Genomic DNA, 6,969 nt, shown 5'->3' on the forward strand with positions numbered 1-6,969 from the left:
AGGTAGATAGGTGAAACTGCAATCGCCATCCCGTCTTGAAGAGATGTGGCTTCCATCGTATACACGTCACGAGCAAAACATATAACATAAAGCCTTCAAACAGGTTTCTGATTTTAACTGCTAAATTATTATTTGGATTCACCATAGCGACCATAATTCTTCGGCTTGGTAGACGTGGAGCTACACTTCGCCATGCCGTAGAACGGGGTAGGCAAAAAGCGGCACGCGACATGCACTCCGATAACGTTTTCTGTGTGGCCCGCCAAGACAGAAAACTAAGCCTCGAACCGAGATTTCCTTCACGTGCGCGACCGAGGATTTCCACTAGGACGGCCACGTCAATATGCATACGCAATGGGCAGTGTAGATATTAATTACACAAACAAAAGTTGACACTTGGGTCGATGAAAAGTGAGAAGCCACAAAGCCATTTCTCATTTACTTATTGGGCTGTCATCAGATCACATGTGAAAGAAATATTTAATGCTGTGACTTTTAAAATCTTTGCCTGTTGAAAATTTCTATGTATGAAAAAATCTGTTGCGGAGGTCTCTGTAATTGGATCTACATACGTGAGCAAAGTTTTTCTTGTTCCGTAAAATTTCGGGCGTGCAGCGGTATAAATTCGACTTATTCTTCTAATATCCTTCACCTTCAGAGTGAGCCGATGTGACTGACGTTCCAACACTTGTTCCGTCCTTTTAAACCCGCGGACCGGACCACTGCGCATGAGCCACAGATACACAAGGCGCCAGAGACGTTGATCGGCAGCAAGCTAGGTTACGTAAGTTTTGTTATTAAGATACCGTGATCGTGGCATAGTTCCAAAGTTTACCAGGTTAGCACATTTTCTAAAGTTGACTGCTATAAATAAGATTTTAAGGAAAGCTGGTGCTGCTATTGTTAAGGAGAGGATCTGTTTTACCCGCCGAAAATTGGACCTGGTTTCGGAACAACTTTATCGCCTGCATATAAAAATATCTGTGGAGTTACCATACAATTCATGGAACTGGACTGATGGTATAACATGGGCCAAGTCAGACTGGGTTCTTGAGGTAGCCTCGTCGAAACAGATGATCAAGTTTAGCCGGCTTGAGACGTCTTCACAGCAAGAAACTGCTTTGTCTGAACATGTTTTGACTTCGACATATTTTTTATTCAGTAACGAATTTGATGAACAGACTGACGATGTCGCCATGGGTAACCCTTTGTCGCCCTTGGTAGCCAACGTTCTTATGGAGGACTTCGAGGAGAAGGCGCACATCATCGCTGACGATGGCAGTCTGGAGGACGAGCTTCTACACCTGAGAAGAGTTTTTGAAGCCAACGGGTACTGTCCACAGTAGATACGTAAGGCACTACAAGTGAAACCAACAGTGGGTATAAGGAATGCAGAAGGAGACATGGAAAGATTTAAATCCGTGGCGTTTCTACGTGGGAAACTTATCGTCAAAAATAGAACGGATTCTCAGTAAACACAAAGTGAAAGTGATTGTTCGCTTCCACCAAAGACAGCAGCACTTTGGATTCCGTTAAAGATGGTTTGGTGCTTCGTAATCCTGGGGTTTGCAAGATCCCCTGTGTGTGTGTCCGCCACGAAAATATGAAGATACACATCAAAGGTTTTTTTTCTTGAAGAACAAAAAGAGTAAATGCAGGCCTCTAGATGCTCTTTAACAGACACTAACTTGCAGGCTTTGATGAGAATCTCATCAACTCTTCTCACTATTTTTTTAAAAAAACAGAAAATGGTAATAGGATACATATATCTCATTTAAATTCTAAACTTAAATATACTTGTTGCTATAGATGTGAAATTAGTACAATAAAGAAACTGGTTAAAACTGCCACTATTTTATTTTATGAATATATATTTATTTTTGTAGTAAAATTTATAACTTTTCAGAAATTCTATGTTAACTAATGAATACAATCATTTTAGACAGTGCAACCCTCAGCTATCCTATGCTTTCACAATATGGCCCTGGACCAAAGCAAATGCCAACCTCTGCATAGAGATATGTAAGACAATAACCCAAGGCAGGTACTCATGTCAAGACGACTGCCAAGCGAGGTCGGTCTCATGGTGGAAACCCACACTACAGTAGACGCTGACTGTCCTTTGACAAATGCATTATTCCACACGTTTAGTGAGAGCATGCCACAGATGTATTAAAATATGATCTTAGAGATAACAAGAGGCCTATAGTACAGACCCTTTGTCCAGTTCTACATTTTCACTCCGTGGCAGTGATATCTGTTTATGCAGGAAGTGTGTTTGTTTAGCGTTTGACAGCTGTTAATATTTATGAAAAACGACCGGTTTGCTGTATAGGTGCGACAGATGATGACTCCTAATGTAATCACATTAACATGGTTATTATTAGATTTTAAATATACATGAGTTAAGGTGTTTTCCAGATGCACATCAGTTTTGAAATCACAGTGATTTTATAATTGACACCCACATCATTCGACACGAATGCACACAATATGAAAGTAGCCTTATGTTTCTACTGTTATATATGAAAAACGTTTTTACGTTCTGATATCGATATGTATCCTTTGTTTGTTTGTAAGAGATGCCACTGACTATGTGCGAATACTGGTCTGACATTTAAATATTTTACATGCAACTCATGGTGTACAGCAATATGTGTTTTAACAAATACAAACTGCAGAGCATCAAGCATACAAGATATTTGTTTAATCATTTGTTTGTCTTTTGTTAAAATATACCTTGGCTCCTCCTCCATCCATGTAAATTCTCTGTTTTAATGGGATCTGTGGTACACAATGAATTTATGAATGAAAAGATATCATTTCGCAATGTCTATACATCCAAAATATGACATTACTATTTTGTGTGCTGTGTTTGTTTACCATGATGGGTGCTATACGATATCTTCTGGTCTGTAAGGATCATCCATAATTTATGTATTTATTTATGCTTTAAGGCCCTCTCTTATAATTAGCAGAAATCGGTATTAAACTGTGTGTCCTGTCGTAGTGGAAATTCCATTAGCCACTAGGTTGATGGTGATATTTTATAATTCATTTGCTATTCATCACATACATCGACACATAATATTACTTAGACGTCAGTGTTTTGAAATAACAGAGAAAAATGCGTTTCATAAACTATTTCTGACACCTGTGTTAACAATTAACAATCATTAATTCTTTTATGCTACATTATTTTCAACCTAAGGATTTTGAATGAACATCTTGTATGAATCTAAATTCACTTCTTTCACATCTCAGAGACCCCGCTCTGTAGGATCTATGTTGACTAATGTAATACAACAGAGTGCAATTGTTGTTACTCTGAGAAAAGGTGCTACTTTTACACGTATGCTAAAACACTGTTGTTTAAATATTATTGCTCACTAAACATTCATAAATGTCAATGATGTACAACTTGTTTATTTCCTTCACAAATGCAAAGTAATTTACTGTGGTACTTCTGACATTAGATAATTTTCAAATTAATGTCCCATCAAAATTGGGACAGGCTATAACAACAGCCATAGTCTGTTTGTTACTCGTCTGACAGGAATGTATAAAACCCCAGTACCCATACAAGTAAACAAGTTTTCTATTGTAGCTCTTAAGAAAAGAGTTTAACTCGCTTTTGAAATTTCATCTATTCCCAATAATTCACCTTACATTTGGAAATACCTTGTGAACACATCTATATGAAATAACATTCATTCAGACATCATGTTTCGCAAAACCTATTACGAAAGACAGCCTTCATGTTTGTGGAAGAAATCAAGTTCACTCACCAAGAGGCAGGAGCTGATGCAGCGGACACGCTTAATTAAAGTATACTATCAACTAATCACTGCAACTCACAATCTGCTCAATATTATGGTAATTATTCTACATCACTTTATTTAACTTATATGTATAACAAGAAAGGAGGCTACTTTAAAAAAAACTACTCTTCATCTGACACCACTCATTGCAATTTTTGTCTACTTGTTTACATTAATATAAATATGTAACCTACACAATCAGTTGTCTATGCACTAGACAAAGTGAAACGTACGTTATACAAAGATTAGTTTTTTACCAGAATGTAAATCCCCTACTACAAATAATCTTACGAAGTATGAAAACAGTATCTATTAAGGTCCATGATGTGTATACAGAATATTAAGCATTGTCATAAAATCCTGTTTTATATTTTTTAAATGGAAGGCAGATGTCAATCAAAAATTACTGTTATTTTACACTTATGGATTATGTTACAAGAAGGCAAATATTATAGCCAACAGCTAGTGTCTGCATGCTTGCCCAGTCCACTGAAGTGGGTAATTATTTCATTTCATACAAACCTTTGTGCTCTAAGAGGCATAAGAACTGCGTAATAAACGGATACACAAACAATGACATTCCATGAAACAACGAAGAGACATGTGAAGATGCTTAAATATTATGCAGTAAAGGCATATATTTTTCGCATTTTAGTTATTGTAGTATTGTCCAAAAGTTTATCTGCAGAGCTGAAATTGTGTTCTGGAGCAGTAGTCACTAATATACTACCAGAATATTTCAAATGGTCAAGAAACAGAATTTCTAAAATGTTCTGCTGCAGACCAGAGTGAAATCCAGATTAGTTGAACATTCTTCCAATTTTTATAACTACTGTCGTTGTCATTTTCGAATTTTTTGTCTGACAGATTTTAGAATCATTTGTACATAGAAAAATATTTACTCACGTCTTTGATGGAAAATAGTTTTCTGTCTTCAATTTTGGTGTGATATTTCTTTCTAAAAACAGCAGACACGTTGTGAAGTTTTAACTTCTACACTTCTATTCAATGTGCAGATTTGTTTTTGTTTCTTATTTAGCAACTTGAAGAAGAATTTTAAAGTATATCTTTGCTGTACTTTTGACAAGCAAACAGTTTTTGCTGTCTTATGATACGTCAAGTGAATTTAACTGATATCATGTATAAAGAGACTCCTACTATGTAATAGCTCACTTTCAGCTTCTATGCGTTTTACAGAACTGAAGGTAAAATGGTCCCACAGACTGCAGCAATAATAAGTTCGAGAAGATTTTTTCACACAAGTGACTTATCAATTGGCGCCACGGACCCCCCCCCCCCCCCCTCGTCTCTCCTTTTCCCTCGTACACTTCCACCCATGTCAGTTTTCGCTACTAATCACGAAACGCACTGTATACAGATCTTGCACTTGGGTGTCCACTAACCACGGCCGCCCAGGCGGCTGTTACCAAGAATTGTGCTATGTCCTGTACGAAAATGTCCATACAGAGGCACTCACCCAAAGTGCTAGGTGAACGGTCGAATGACTGAATGAGGTACAACGTACATTCTACGGATCTCGAATCTATAAAATTAAAATTAATCTCTGGTTAACATGCTGCCTCAGTGAAAAGCCTATTGCTACGGCAGCCCACAGATATTTGCCGTATATTCAATCAGCAACATAAAATATTTAACTTCCAGTGGGAATGCTTAGATACAGCCTGTTTATACAGGTTGAACCAGAACTCCACCGACAAACATTCAGAGTTGTAAGTATGGTGCAAAAAAAAGGACAAAAATGTCTAGTGAAAATGAGCTCAAAAGCGAGTTCTTGTTCGTATGAGATATGGTGAAACGCAACGCTTCTACAATATGCGCTACGCTTTCTATATTTTGGGAGGAGGTAGTATAGACCAAAACAACAAAAAATATCTAGCAGACATGGGCTCTAACCTGCATACGCAAACAGCTGTGAACACTTGTTCAGTACCTGAGATGCGTTTCACAGTAGCAAAGATGAACTACTGCTCATAGCAATTGACATATGCTCATTAGAGATCATGTTCACACGACTACTTTTTGTTGTTTCGACTTTCAGTGGAAGAGTTATGTCTCGCAGTAGCCAAGGTGAATATGTGCTCATAGCTCTTAGGACATGCATTTTAGAGCTCCTGTTTACTAGACGTCATTTTTTTGTTTTGGTCCTTCCTCTGATAATTTGTCGGTGGAGTTCTGGTACACCCTGCGTACAGACTGTACAGGAGAACATCGACTACAAGTTTAACATGATATGCTACTAAATTAAAAATATAACAGCAATGCAAGTATTTATTGCCATTGTTTGGCTCTTAGGAATTTGATGGGTGTATGAGGACGAAGGCAAGAAGGGTCATTTGCTGCAGTTTGTGGCACCCTGAAAAACGCTTTGACTTTATGTAATTTCCCAGCACGACACCATATTTAAGAAGATCTCTAAAGTCTTACACCATGGAAACGACAAAACTTTACTGTTATACCGACAGCAAAGAATGCGCAAATAGGGATATCATGGGCTTTGCATTGCCTGAAAATAGATACAGCGACACATCGCTTCTACCTCCCAAATTACTTTCAAGGCATCGCGACTTATTAAAAGCACTAATAATCTAAAAAGGACAATTTTTCATTTCCTACGGGCGTCGGCTAGACTGCATGTAAAACGATACTCAAGCTCTTCTGCAGTTCTGAAGTCGATACATGCATCTTCTGTAAACAGACAAAGCATGTAGAAGTACACAACATTCGTCACTGAGCATGTGACCAGTTACTGCATTTAACGAAGCAGTCGTTATAGTCAGGATAAGTCGCTAGCCTTGCTGTTAAAACTGTGCTGGGCACATTCGGGAGCTTGCACGTTTCTGGTAGGCAACGGAACGTGGTGTTATGACCGGCGAGTTTTATGTGCTCATTTCGTGCTAACAATAGCATGAATGTTCCTAAAGGGAAAATTAACTTCTTTATTAATAAACTATAGAAACTGAACTGTCAAATTAAGTAAGTTCTCGTAGATTCTTTGTATGCATAGTTTTCCTTTAAATAGCACGCAAAAGAAAATTTGCTTGCCCAGCTGAGCTCCGGTGGTCCGGTGTGCAGGCTTCAAACCTGTAGCTGACTAACGTCAGAGTGGTTCGATTCCACCTGCTGGGCG

General features: G+C 38.1%; 1 non-coding gene across 1 annotated transcript; it reads left to right on the forward strand.

The window, feature by feature from the left end:
- The first annotated feature begins 6,882 nt into the window (after positions 1–6,882).
- On the forward strand, positions 6,883–6,969 carry Trnastop-uca (transfer RNA opal suppressor (anticodon UCA)). Its single transcript has one exon. It is a non-coding gene; the product is annotated as a tRNA-Sec (tRNA).

The sequence above is a fragment of the Schistocerca nitens genome, chromosome 2 (assembly GCF_023898315.1).
Source record: "Schistocerca nitens isolate TAMUIC-IGC-003100 chromosome 2, iqSchNite1.1, whole genome shotgun sequence".
Classification (NCBI taxonomy): Eukaryota; Metazoa; Arthropoda; class Insecta; order Orthoptera; family Acrididae; genus Schistocerca; species Schistocerca nitens.